Source organism: Mus musculus, chromosome 9 (genome assembly GCF_000001635.26).
Source record: "Mus musculus strain C57BL/6J chromosome 9, GRCm38.p6 C57BL/6J".
Classification (NCBI taxonomy): Eukaryota; Metazoa; Chordata; class Mammalia; order Rodentia; family Muridae; genus Mus; species Mus musculus.
In genome coordinates, this window is record NC_000075.6 from 122729894 (window position 1) to 122744801 (window position 14908).

General features: G+C 45.5%; 1 long non-coding RNA gene across 1 annotated transcript; it reads left to right on the forward strand.

The window, feature by feature from the left end:
* The first annotated feature begins 9129 nt into the window (after positions 1-9129).
* On the forward strand, positions 9130-10650 carry Gm51699. Its single transcript, XR_003948282.1, has 3 exons — positions 9130-9305; positions 9580-9755; positions 10193-10650. It is a non-coding gene; the product is annotated as a predicted gene, 51699 (long non-coding RNA).
* Positions 10651-14908: the final 4258 nt, after the last annotated feature.

The window sequence follows — 14908 nt, forward strand, 5'->3', positions numbered from 1 at the left end:
GAGAGTGAGCAGCAGGTATCTCATCTCCATCCTGGTGAATCACAGCCTCCACCATAACTGCCGTCTATGTCTCCACTGCAGCCTCCACCATAACTGCCTTCTATGTCTCCACTGCAGCCTCCACCATAACTGCCTTCTATGTCTCCACTGCAGCCTCCACCATAACTGCCTTCTGTCTCCACCACAGGACCCTCCTTACATTCCTGGTCACAACCTGGAGAAGTGTATACTGTTCCTACTCCTTGTACAGAGCAGGAGGGGCAAAATGCCTGTCTTTCTTCAACACCTAATGCCAGCAGGGTTCCTTTGGTCTGTCTGTCTGTATCCCTGAGTTACCTGGGCTTCTAAAGAGCATGAATGTTCTTCATGCCACCAGGGAACAGCAGTCTTTCCCAAGGCAATGCTGGGAAGAGAATGAAGCCAAACCCTCAAGCTTCCCCCTCGCATCCTCCCAGCTACCCCACACTCAGATGGCCTACGTGTCCACAGAGTCTCTTCCCTGTGACAGTGCCGAGCTCCTATAGACTGCTGCAGACAGAGCCTCCCCACTGTGTTTTGTGGGTCCCATAGGCTCATATGTTTGAATGCTTGGTCCCCAGTTGGTGGATCAACATAACAAGAGCCAACGATTGTGTGTAGATGCACATATGTGCGCGCATTGAAGTATGCTTTGCTGAGTTTTCATTTCCAGTATTTCTGAGTTTTCACTCCTAGTCTCGATTACTCTGCTGAATTTCTTAGCCACATTGCTGGCTTTCTTATTCAGGTTTCATGTCGACTTCTCGCCTGCTTATTTATTTGAATAAAGTAACACTTTTTTGGGATTTCGGCATCTCACTGAGAAGCCATGTGCTTTGGATGAGTCGCACTGCCTGCATTTTCATATTTCTTGTGTTTGTGTATTGCAGTTATGCATTGTTTGGAGATGGATCTGTGTTTCAGGGGTCTCCTCACTCTCTTCCCTGCTGTTTACTTTATGAGGTCCTTTGGGAGGCTTCCCTTGGGTTTATGATCCTTACTACCACTTAGAAGGGAGGAAATGGCTGCAGTATTAAAAACTACAATTTGGGAACAATCAAGGTATTAAAGTGTAATAAGCAGGCAGCCAACAGCATTAACTACAACCTCAATAAGGTCAGAAAGAAAGAGCCAAGATACTAAACAGGATAGGCTATGACTCTAAAAGTTAATAAAGGTTGTAATTATTAAGCTGTAAAATAAGAAGTCAAGTGTGGCCATTCATGCTTCTCATCACAGCACTTGAGAGGTTGATCAGGGGTTATAAAGCAAGGTATGCCATTCACACCTATGATCCCAACACTTGGGAGGGTGAAGACGGCCAGCTTGGGTGATATAGCAAAATGCAGCAGCCAGCTGAGCTACACACATAGGGACACTCTCAAACCAAACAAAAGAGAAATGAGCAAGATAACAAATAACTAAAGATTTTAAGCCCACTCCTTGGTAGACAAATCTCTAGGAATCTTGACTTTAGTATTCCTATGGGGTAAAGAAGTCAGAAATAAATATAAGTCTTTGGAGAAGGCTCGGTGAGTAAAAGTACTTGCTGTGCAAGCATGAGGACCTAAGTTCAAGTCCCAGGCCCACACAAAAGCTTGATACATACAGTACTTATCATCTCAGTGTGCTCCTAGTGTGAGAGACAATTCCCAGAAGCTCATAGGCCAGCTAGCCTGACCTATATAGAACAACAAAAGAGAATCTGTCTCAAGCAAAAAATGAAGACTCACACCCAAGACCGTCCTCAGCCCATAATCAAGCAGTGGGTACCTGCATGTTCACATGTGGATATATACATACGTGTGTGTGTGTGTGTGTGTGTGTGTGTATTATGTATGTAGATGTATACATACACACACACATTTAAAGAAAGAAAAAATTGTTTAAAGCAATGGATGAAAAATTGGTTTCTCTTGTATGTGTGACAATGGTCCACTAACATCTCATTTTGAGAACTGCAGTAAACTATTCATTTGCAAATGTATGTATGTTGATGACATTGTTTCAGAAAAACACTATTTTCAGAAGGATGCAAGAAGGGGAAAAGAGAGATTCTGGATGGTTCCAACCTGTGTGAGTATTAACTGAGAAGATATTTCAGCCAAACGTGCAAATATTAAAGAAAACATGTCCATCAGATTCCTAGAAGAAAGAAGACGCTAAGCTCTGGGATCCGTCTCGTTCCAGCTGTTATGACTAGCCTCAGAAAAAGTGTGTAATTAACCCACTGTAAAGGAGAAGATGGGAAGGCTGGCAGCAGTACTTCCACATTACAGAAAGCCAGGTGCAGTTAGAAACCATACTTCTCGGCCACAGAGACCTGACGTCTCTGCGTTTGCAGAAGGCAATGGAGACAAGGTTGCTGCAGCCCACAGAGATGACATTTGTGCCAGCTGGCTCAAGAGGTCTGGCTGAACACTCCAAGCAAATTCTCCATGCAGAAATTTGCACTGGTTTCATAATGGTTAGGTAGGTATCTTGGTTAGTTTTTTTTTTTTTTTTTTTTTTTGTCAACTTGACACCAGCTAGAGTCCCCAAAATGCAAATTTGTAGGACATTTTCTTAATTAAAGATTGATGTGGGAGAGCCCAGCCCACGGGGAACAGAGCTACCCCTGGGCAGATGGTACCTGGTGACAGCCATAAGAAGCAAGCTAGTCTTCCTCCGTGGTTTCTGCTCAATTCCTGCCTTTGGCTTCCTGCCCTGACTTCACCTCATGATGAACTGGAAGCTGGAAGCCAAATAAACTCGGCCCCCGCCACCACCACCCCAAGTTGCTTTTCCGTCCCTTATCAAAGCAAGATAAAGCAAACTAAGGCAGTAGGTGACTCCAGCTCAATAAAGACCTAGTTCTCTGAAGCAAAGGGCTGTGCTGTCACCTCCTCATGACCCATCAGCTCAAACTTCAGCGGGTTACTAACCTGCACGTGGAGCTGCTAGGATTTTAAATCAACGGTTGTTTGGGAAGGTCAAAGCAGAACCAGAGTCAGCAGTCAATGTTTAAACGCAAAATGCTGCTGTTTGCTTCGTCTAGTTGGTGCGTTAACGATGAAAATACTCCGTCAGCACCAGGTAGATTCACCGAAAATCAATTTTGCAAACCTTCTTTACCTCACTGCCATAACTTCTTGCCTGTGTTCTGCCTCTTACTCCGGTCAAGCCCATTGTGGTAAGAAATTGCTGCTTTGCTTGTCAAGAGGTCGTGCTTGCAACGATATTCCAACAGCTTCAATTTACGGAAGGTTTCTGTATTTTTCAAAACATCTAAGTCTCATTTTTATGGCTGTGAGGGTAACTTATTCGCATCAACCCATCGTGCAAAGCGACTTGGTGAATTTTGAAAGTCTTGAGTTTGAGTAACAGGTAAGAGGCGGGCAGTTCACCTGGTCACATGACCTATATGCTCGCCTGGTCACATGACCACTGTGCTCGCCCACTGGACTCAGGTTACTTTTAAGTTTTAAAGGAAAAGGTAACATGGAAATTATGCATTAACGCACACAGCACTGAGTGTCACCAGCCACTAAGTCACAGGAGAACCACAGCCATGGTTCTTCCCTCTACCCTCCGAGAGGCTCCCCCACACCCCGCCCCACCCCCTCTTAGCTCCGCCCCTTTTCCCTGTCCAATCGCAGACCTTCTCTACGCTAATGTAGTTGAGCAGGGAAAATTCTGCAACAAACTACTATAGCGATGGCCTTCCCCTTTCAGGGACCCTTGGGGCGTCTACAACAACCCCTAGAGCGATAACTAAAACCAGGTACTGGGAGTTTTAAACAACAACTCTATGGCTTTTGGTCGCATCTGTTTTTCCCCTTGCAAGATACCCTTTTTGACTCTTTGTGAACTTTGTGCCTTAGACTTACTCTTTAAGGTGCCCTCACATGTCTCTCCAGTGGTCTTAGGGTTCCTATTCCTGCACAAAAACATCATGACCAAAAGTAAGTTGGGAAGGAAAGGATTTATTCAGCTCACATTTCCACACTGCTGTTCATCACCAAAGGAAGTAAGGATAGGAACTCACATAGATAGGAACTTGGAGGCAGGAGTGAATGAAGAAGCCATGGAGGAATGCTGCTTACTGGCTTGCTTCCCCTGGCTTGCTCAGCAAGCCTTCTTATAGAACCCAGGACTATCACCCACAATGGGCCCTTCCACCTTAAACACTAACTGGGAAAATGCCTTACAGCTGGATCTCATGGGGGCATTTCCTCAAGGGAAGCTCCCTTCTTTGTGACAACTCCAACTTGTGTCAGGTTGACACACAAAACCAGACAGTCCACCAATCTACCCATCACTGAGGATAGCACCATGTTATCTAGATAACAACCTTTTCTCAGAGGATGTGCAGGACAACCCACCAACCTGAATCACAATCTCATAACAAATAGTGGGATCACAAAGATAACCTTGGTGAAGCACTCTGAAAACCCGTGTCATCTGTTCTGAGCAGCCTCAGGTGGCCCCAGAGTTTCACAGCTAAAAGATACGAAAGTGGAACACAAGCAACAGCTAACACAGCACGAAAGGCCCCATCCACTTGTGCCATTTGCTTCCTCCACAGATCAAGGCTGGGTACCAAAGAGTGCGTGAGGAGCTCCTCCATGAAGACTCCCTCCACTTCCACCCTGATTGACACAGTGAACTTGGCTTAATGTGATGAACCCTACCACCTAGATCTAAGGGAGAAAGTGGCCTGCTCGCCCCTGCCGCATCTGCTGGCTTCCTGGGTCAGAGAGACCCTGGGTTGGCACACTGGCTTCCCATTTATCATACCTAACTGTTAGGTGAGTTTCTAGCTGGGTAAACCATCACCACCTCTAGCATAACCTTTCATAAGGAAAATGAACCCCCTTAGTCTGGGGATAATTACCCACCCTGGGACAGACTTGATCAACTTCACCTGCACTGTTCTATGTCTTCTGTGAACTCCCCCTCTGGCTTTAAAGCCATCCAGAAGCCTCTTAGTTTGGGTTTCTTTTCTCAGGTGCTGATGGCCACCGGCCCATGAGGGAGGAAGGAGCAGAAGCCTCCAGCAGGGTTCCGTTGTCTGTGAGTATGAAGGAAGGACTTGAGAGACAGCTGCAGTGAGGCAGCTCAACTTTATTGTTCCAGAGGTAGGGTGTATAAGGGCTGGGGGCGGGGGGGGGGGGTACTGGAGGAAAGGGCTGGTTGGTTATCTCACAGCACCTAATTATCATACGGTGAGAAGCCAGACTGGGACTTGCGTGCTGAGTCATGCAGTCATGCACAAGGCCTTTCTTTACATAAGGTCAGGCATCTATGCTCAGAGACACTCTTCAAGTAAAGTCAGGTACAGAACAGGAAACCCCCGCTGAGAAAGGGAGTCCTCCACTTTGCACCGAGCTCGAGAGCTATATGAGTGTGATACCAGGAGTCCCCAACATCTTAGCACACAATCAATTCTTTCCATTTCTATCAATTTTCTCCTTAAGAACTCCAGCTCGACACTAATCTTGCCACACTTATCTTTGCGCAATACAGGCCTCTTCCTCTGTTTCGACTTTCTTTCTTCTCCTCTAGGTTGCACTTTTTCTTTACAGGCACTTGTTGCATGATGCTCTATAGCACGTAGGTCTGCCAAAGCCTCTTTTGGCATAGATCTTTATAAAGATCTTGCCCCCCACAAAAAGAGCTCAGCAAAGCTGCCTTGCAGTCCTTATTGAACCCATCTCTTCTTTAACTCCTCTATGAACATACTTCTATTTGGCCCAGTGAATTGGAATTCGAACACAGCTTTTCTAATTCCCAGTCCCCTCAGCCCCCGGCCCCTGGCCCTTGATCTTTATGAGAACCTCAGATGAGGATTAAAGTGTCTCTAATGTCTGCTGAGCCAGTCCATCACACTGTCTCAGGTTAGACAGCCCTTGCCTTAAGGAGGAATGGATGCTACATTACTCTGGTTTTCTGCCTCCACAGCAGTCAAACTGACCCCATCAGCTCCTGTGTCCCAGAACCTCACAAGCTACACAGTGGCAGGTTGTTTCATTTATTGTTTAAAAGACTTCTCCGGTTCCAGCAGGTCACGTGCTGAATGTTTCCTGGTCACCCCAGTTTCTTGTATAGGACCACTGTTAAGGTCCCCACTGTTAGGCTGAAACCCCCTGCTCACTGCTGCACAAGCTGGGAAACCTCATCTGCCCTCCTTGCCCCAACCCACCCTGCGCTGAAAAACTCCAAACAAAGGAACTCCCAGTTCTCTTCTTGGCAGCTGTTGAAACATCCTGCCCCTGCTGCCAGCCACCCAAGCCCTGCCTAAGTGCTCAGCTCTTGACCATATGTGGGCACAAATCCAGCTTGTGGCTGATGCCATCACCCCTCACCTAAGGTCTATAAAACCTCTGCCCTAGCCAGGCTGTGTGACTTCCACAGCTCAGTTCTTCCAGACTGATGAACTCGCTCCTAATAAACCTACCATTATCTGCTTTTAGCCTGGTCTTATCTAGCCTGTATCTGAGTCACCCCGGGAGAAAAAAAGCCCATTATCTTGGTGACAAAACCAGGAGGATTTAAGCCCTAGCCCAGTAGTCTGGGCCCCTGTTGTGTGGTGCCCACTCCTCTCCCTCTCTCTCCCTCCATCAGATTTTCAACTTAGGGTAAGTCACCTTTTCCAGCCTAAGAGGTATTGGGTGCCTCTTTCAGATCCAGAACCCCTGGGATTACCTGCCAAGCAGCAGCCGATCCAGAGCAAATTCATCCATTCTGGAACAAAGACAGTCTTTATTCTGGGTAGCCTTGGGATTTTGGAAATGTTCATTCCAAGGCTACCCCACCTCCCACTGTTTGACCACAAGCTGTTCTGAGGGACACCTCTTTGGTTTCCAGAACAAGCTCAGAGATGGACAACGCTGAGTCTAAATCCGATCCTCAGTCACCTCCTGGATTGCTTGCTACTAAATGTATCCAAATTTGTCTCAAACCTTTGTCCAAAATGCCAGATGTGTTCTGGCAAATGTTCTGTGGCCTGGCTTCAGTAGCTAATCTAAATGGCCACCAGAGGGCACTCTTGACTTTAACATCCTCCATGATCTTAATATTTTTCTGCCTGTTTGTGGGCCGACGGTTTGAACTCTCTTCTGTCCAGGACTTTTGGGGCCTGAGCTCTTGACCCTCTCTCTGTAACCAACCTTCTATGGCTCAGGTCCTAATAGTAAGGATGGTCACACTCACATCCCCCTTACCTCCAAGGACTCAAACTCCAAATCAGAGTCCCCTCCTCTAATGGAACCCCACCTACTCCTCCCCTTTCTTCACCACAGCATACTCACCTGTTGTTCCAATTGCAATGGCTGCTCCAAACCAAGTTGCTAATTTAACCACCCCTGAGGCATGTACAGATCTCAGTGACCATTTTTCCCTTAGGTCCATGTAGGGCTACTACTACAACAATCCCCAAAGCCTCACCTACCCTCCACTGCCATGGATCCCAAAACTTGTTCAGCTGCAACACGCCAACAGTCCCACCTCCTCGCTGACATGGCTCCAAAATGCCCCCTCATTTCCGTCCAAAATAAGCAACAATGCAATTTATGGCCTTGTGACAGCAGCTCCCTCAGCCAAGGTCCTTTGCCATTTTCCCCACTTGTTAACCCTTTCTTGTCCTGACTTAGCCTTCAGCTTAAACCTAATCATACAACACTTATTATAAACTATAGTGGGTTGGCCTAATGCTGCTTGTATTCTAATGCTAATTTGGGGCCCTCAAGATGGGTGCCCCAGAGATGAGAGTCTGCACCTAAGCCACTGAGTGACCCTGACCCCATTTAATTGTGATTGGTAAATAAAGATGCCAACAGCCAATAGCTGGGCAGAAGAGACATAGGTAAGGTTTAAGTTTTTCGGGCTTAGAGTGAGAGGATCACAAGGAGGAGGGAAGGGGCAGAAGGAGCCACATGGAATGAAGGAAGAATGAGCAGGAGGGAGAGGAGAGCTGTCATGGGCTAAGAGCCAAGAGAACATGGCCCAGAGGGCTGCTCTATTGGAGTCAAGTGCAACCCAGGTGAACTACAGTAAGGGATCAATAGGAAGGTAGACTCTAGTAGCCTGGAGGGTAGGCAGTGGCCCAGCTATGGTGCTGCTTAAGGCTATTTAAAAATATAAAAGCTTTGTGTCTTTCATCTGCTAACATAAATGATCTAAGGCAGGGTAAAAGCCTCAGGCCAGGATTTTTAATATTTTTTACTACAATAAAGTATTAAAATAATCAAAACATACAACTTAATTATCAATTACCTCATAATCATATTCACAATATGCCATATATGCTTATAGTTATGATTAATTACCAACATAAGTTTTATTTGGCCTCCTGTGTCTATGTTTTATATACATGAAATTTGGTTCTCTCTATATATGTTGTAAGGATTCATGAATCAATGGAGAATGATACCCCAGACTCAAAGAGTATGCAAAAGCAGAAAGATATATTCTACAGTAATCCAGCATGCAGGGGACTACCATTCATCAAAATGGTAACTAGGAGGTAAGCTCACAGGTTCAATTTAAAGCTGAATAGGGGAGTTCCAGGGAGCGGTAGGTGACCTCTATCATGACTGGTTGGCTTGGTCTCTAGGGCTATGGGTGTCTTTGGGATTGGGATTTGAGGAAGTCTGGGAACTTTCCAGAATCATTGCTGGGAAGACCTGGAAACACTCTGTTTTTACCTCAGGCCAGATGGCAAGACAGTTCCTGATTGACTGCCTGAAAGCTGTGGTTTTCCTAGGAACTGACTTGCCCAGCCTTGACCAGTTCTGGGAAACAGAAATTTAGGCCTAGTCTCTTGAACTGCCAATTTGGAGCCTGTCATGGAGTTAGTCTGGCTAAGTCCTCTCAATGTAACCTAGATTTAACTATACACACATTCCTTGGATCCAACTCTCATTTACAGAAAAATATGTCTACTCAAAACACAAATTTTTAAAATAACAACCTTGTGGCTCTCCTCTACCTTAGCTGCTGACCTCGCCAGGATTAAGTGGCCACAGGGCTTGTGACTTCACCCCCTTAAAATGACCACATGTTATAAAGCAACAATCACAAAATTTCTTAGTCATAATGGACTCTGTTTATTTTTGTATCTCCTTTTAGACTAAGAAAGCAACTTACTCCAGAGACCCAGTAGAAAAGTCCTACAAGGGATGGAACAGTGAGCTACGCCCCCAGACACAAATGCTTGACACCACACCCTCAACTTCATCATTCTGTGGCCATCAGTCACATAGGCTGTCCAAGCTCTACCCCCACAGTTACCTGGAAATAGCCAGGTATGCTCCTCCCACAATTACCCTGCAACAGCAAGGTAGCCCAGCCCACTATAAAGGGGTCTGCTTGGCCCCTCCTCACTCTCTTGCTTCTCTTGTCTCTCTTGCTTTCTCTCTAGCCCTCTTGCTCCCTCTCTCCCCCTCTCTTCTCCCCGTTTGCCACGTGACCATGGCCAACCTCTACTTCCTCTCCCCGCCCCTCCCCGCCCCTCCCCTCCTTTCCCCTCCCCTCCCCTCCCCTCCCCTTCTCTCCTCTCCTCTGTTTTCTTCTCATCAGGATCCACCTGGCTGGAGCAATGGAGCAGGTTTCCCTCTAAGGAGCTGTGCATCTAATCTCCAGTTGGGAGGCCTTCCTGCGCTCTAGCCATGGGCTACAGCCAAACCAAGCCACCTGCTGAGCTAGCAGACTGAGCTAGCCAGACTCTGGACTGTTGGAGACCATACCGTGAGAAAGTAAGCCTTTCGCAGTCTCCCACCCTAATAAGCCAAATGGCCTTGTGTTAGGAGCCGGTCACCTCCTCCTCCCTATCCCTTCCTGGCACCTAGACCCTAAAAATTTGAATTATAGTCCCCTCTTCCTTATCTCTTCCTGACTCCCAAGACTTCTAAGGACCTGACTTATGTGCTGAGCCCAGCTTGACACCCCGGGCTGTTAAGGAGGAATCTACACTCCTGAGATAAGACTCAGGGTGCCTCTTGCCTGCAGTCAGAATTCAGCCTTCCTGTCCCCAGGTGCCTACTACTTTGTTCTTTGTTAATTCTCCCTCAGCCCCTCCCTATTTCTCCTCACTGTGTACTTATAACCTCACTTTTTCAGCCTAATAAACTTAGACCTTGACAGGAATCGTCCTTGATCTCTCTCTTTTTTCCCCCACCCATTTCTCTTGCAGGTTTGCGGTTCCCCTCGTACTCACAAATAACTGGGTCCTGCTGGTCGGGACACTGGACGACCCAGAAACCACCCAGCACCTCTCATGCCCCTTTTCCCTTCGGCCCTGGGACACTGGTGCCCCAACTCTTTCTCAGCTCTTCCTCTGTGTCCCAAGAGCTAGAACCTGTCATCCCTGGCTTCTGTGAGGCCCAGGGACCCCAGACTGCTCCCTCTCCACCCCCACAGACTGGGGTTCCGTGGCTTCCCATAGCCAGACGGCCACCCAGGCAGCGTGAAGAGCACGACGTGGTAGTTCCCCACATCCGCCTGCCCAGAGCCCCGGAGCTCTAGTGGGACGAGGGTCATCTCTCCCACCCACTTTATTTCCCCACGTCTGGCGCCTGACACTATGTCTTCACTAATTGTTCAACACTGAACTGCTAAAAATGCAGATAAGTAACAGTATGCTTGATAGGTATAGTATATTTAATAATAAAAATTTATAAGCTCCTAAGGTTTACTCATGTTCACATTAATATCTGTCTAGCTTCTTAGTCTTTTAAGGTTTAGCTGTTTGGATAAATACCCTTTCACCCACAGAAAGGCTATTTTTATTTCTTAACTGTACTTATTTTCAGGATCAGTAAAGTTGCCAGTCTCCTTAAGGGTGATATCTATGATTCAAAGTTTTATTTTGACACTAAAAGAACTTCAGTTCAAAGATCGTTATTTTTAAGGCTCAAACTATACAGTAATAAAGCTTGTAGAATCTTAATATAAACTATTAATTAATCAATCATTAGGGATTATTAGGACATGCAAGTTAACAGTCAGTTACTTTATAAATGATCATATTCTTTAATGTGTTCAGAACTATATTTGTACTACACTAAATACTAATGTAATTAATTACAAAAATAAGCCTTAGTTAGCCTCCTGTATAGGTTTTCAAACTTAAGCCTATGTAAAAGGAATTAAGCATTCTAGCTAGCCCATCTAAAAGACACACAATCCAGGTATTTCATTTACAAGTAGTAATCCTAGATGGGGCTGAATAGATCTATTCCAACTCACATCCCAGCCATATGTCCATTGTTACTTGCTGTTTCCCCTGGCCACGTGCTCACGGTCCTTCTCCTCTCATGGCAGTCTCCTCTTCTGTCCCCTTTCTTCTCTCTTAATTTAATATCCTTCTCTGTATTCAACTTTATTTAAACTCCTTTCTATCTTAGTGCCCAAGCGTACTCTCAAGCATAGTGTATCTGCTCAGAGGTTTCATCCTGGGTTATGTATAATGTGCTAGGGAGAGCCATTATCAGTTCACCCATGGGAGCCCCGCGTCTAAGGAGACTGGCTGCTCAGAGCAGCAGGACACCCTATTTCATGTTAGCTTTCCTGAGCTGCCATTAGTCTTCCTGGGGCAGCCCCATGTCTTACAGAGACTCTGCTGACTGCTCAAAGTACCATGATACCCTACTTTATGCTTGCTCTCTATAACTCTTTACTGCTGGAGGCATGCAGCCTGTTTCCCGAGTGGCAGCCTCTGTAACACTGACAGAGATCCTGCAGGTCTTTGTGTGTGCTCAGCTCTGGAGCAGAATGTCCCAGCTCTGGGCAGAGATGCATCAGGGCTTGGTGCATGGTTGGTGCTAGAGGCGCAGCTGTACCTTACTTAGCTCATGCTCTTCCTTGGAATTGAAAGACCTCTGAAGGGAGACCCTCACTCAAGTCTCAGGATAATAGCAGACCCCACGAACTCACAAGAGACCAAACCTGATGCAAACCACACGAGGCTTTTTTTCGGGGGGAAAGCCAGAGCTCTGGGGACAACTTGTATCCCACACAGGGGTAGAGGAGTCGACCCCGAGGGGGAAGGGGTCCCAGTTTTTATAGGCCCTCAGGGGGGAAAGGAGAAGGGAGAGTAGGGGATTTCCAGATCTAAACAATATCTATTCTCAAGAAATGGGTATGGGAGGGGTACAAGGAAAGAGTCTGGTGCAGGTGCAGCAACTCTGGATTGGCCCCGGCTGTGGTTGCTGGGGAGATTTTCTAACTCTTCCCCAGCAACCAATATCACAAACACCTGGCAGTGGACTTCAGCAGTGGGCACACACATGGGTTCAAGGAACGGTCAGAACATTGGCAGACACACAGGTTCAAGGAGTGGACAGAGCATTGTGCACCTCTATTTTTCTAAATCAGTGAAACTACTTCTACTAACAATGAAATCTATTTTGCCAATTTCAGGGCTTCTGTGACCTTTTACATTCTGTCAGGATCTTTCAGAATCATATTTGCCAAACTAGCATGTGTTCTGACCCTTGTCCTGAACTATGCAGGGTTTTTTTTTGGGGGGGGGGGAGCAGCGTTGCTAAGGAACCATCCCTCCCAACCCACTTTCCTAGACACCGTCATGGCTTCTAGCTTAAAGGGACAACAAACCTTTTATCTGGGAATCTGAAGTCTAATTTGGGTTATAAGTAAGTTCTTGCCTCATGTTGGTTTGCCAAAATGTTGTGGTAAATATCACTTGGAGGTGTCTACCCCATGATAGCTTCCTTCTTCCCCTGTGTCCTCTCTTCTCTCATCTTTGAAGGTTACTATCTACATGAATTTATTTTTCCTTCCTTTTTCTCTCTTAATTGGTTAGCCATCATGGGGTAGAGGGATTATGAGCTCATAGCCATGAGTGCCAGCCTGTTGGAGTAAGAGCGGCCCAGGAAGAACATGGCAAGTGATATCTCGGGGTTATTGACAGGGAAGTAGACAAAATAGTACAGAGGGTTGATATCTGCCCAGCTCTAGTGCTCTAAGGCTTATTATAAATATAGGGACTTTATGTCTTTTATTTGGGAACTAAATGATCTAAGGTGGGGTAGGAACCCCCAAATAATGTCTACCACAAAAAGTCTAGGATGGATAATTAAAAACAAGCAAAGTTTGTCTATGCAGATATACTTTAGATAGATAGAATGGTCCTTGAATACTTCATGGATCTGCAGAATATGACATTTAAACGTTTAATAAAAAAGTTTTTCATAACAGACATATATCAGCTCTTGGTAGCACCACTAATATCCTCCAGAGGAGATGATGGTCACAGGAGAATTTCCACCTGACACTTGCTTTAAATGTAAAAAAACTGGATACCAGACTATAAACTGCTCTTTTACCTCAACTACTGACTGCACACTCTGAAGACCTTGGGCAAGCAGGACACTGGAGAGTTGATTGCCCCACTTTGGAGAGAAAAGGTGGGGCAGTCCCCCAAGCTCCTTTTCCACAGGAAAGTCTGTCAAATCTTCTGGGCCTGGAGAGTGAAGATGGATAGATGCCCCCATTGACCATAGAAAGCCCTTGGCTGAGTGACTGTCCAGGTAGCAGTAAGCATCAGTCGGTTTTAACAGACTTGCAAGCTGCTTGGTCAGCACTTCCTGCTTACTCAGGTGAAATTTATCCTCCTCAGGATTTCTGTTCAGTTTGAAACTAGATTAATGAAAGATTTATCAGTTTAACAGCAGAAACCAAGGTCTCAGCAGACTCCTCAGTTCTCTTTATGTGTAAAACTCAGGCTTCAAACCTCACTTTTCTAGAGCTGCCTCTACTAGGTCTAGACACAGTCTCTCTTATTAGCAGACTCAGGAAGCCAGTTTCAAAGTAACTCTTTACTGTTCCTCTATCTAAAGGAACTCGCTTTACTGAGACTGCTCCCAATAATCAACCACCCAGGTCTCATGGTGAATAATTAGATAGGAAAAGATATCAAGTTTATGTAAGTTCTGAGGATACAGAAGCTTACGTTGTCAGGATCTAAGAAAGTGTTTTAGGGTCTAAAAAGGTGTTGTAAGGTTAGTAAACACAAGTTATAAAGGTTAGAAGACATAAAAGCTTAAATGGTGATAAAAATTATTTAAGGTATATTTTAAAAAGTGAAAAATGCTTCACATTTTTTTCTCCTCACTATGCTACTCTACTTCCTATATGCTACTCTGCCTCCTATATGCTACTCTGCCTCCTATATGCTACTCCGCCTCCTATATGCTACTGTTGTAGAAAGATTTCAAAAATTCAAAGTTTTAACATTAATCCATAGAGTTCTGATAAACTATTTAATATAGCTCTGGTACAGTACTGCTCATATTATCATAGTTACAAGCTCAAGATTTTAAATTTCCTTTGGTTATCTTTTAAGTACGGGCTTAAAATTACTTCTCATTGTTCTAAATTTATATACATGCAGTCTTCTGGATAGAGGAAAGAAGCCCCCTTTTCATGGTTTGCAGTGATACTAAAAATCAAGATGAAGCAAAGATCCCCAAATGGCATAAACAACCCACTTCTCCCTTACTCTGATGGCAGTCTCTTCTTTTGCCTGGCTTGCCCCTATTATGGGACAGATTGTTGTCATTTGTTTGGGTTTTTTTTTTCTTCTAGCCCCTTGCCTTCTCCTTTTCCTCCAGGAATGGATTCTTGAAGTCTCTAGGATAGCAGTTAACCAAAGGCTCCTACACTAATACCTGCCTTTGAACCCCAGCCTATCAACTCCTGACTCCCCCTTCCCACGTGGTCCCACCCTACCAGGAAGTAACCAAATCTGAACCAGTGCCCCTACACCTAATGAAAAGGGACCTAGAAAACCTGTCACTTGTTGGGTGATATTAGTCTGTTGGGTCACAGATTTGTCTGGCCTCTGTGGGCACCAGGAACACACATGTCTTTTAGTCAGTGAAGAGAC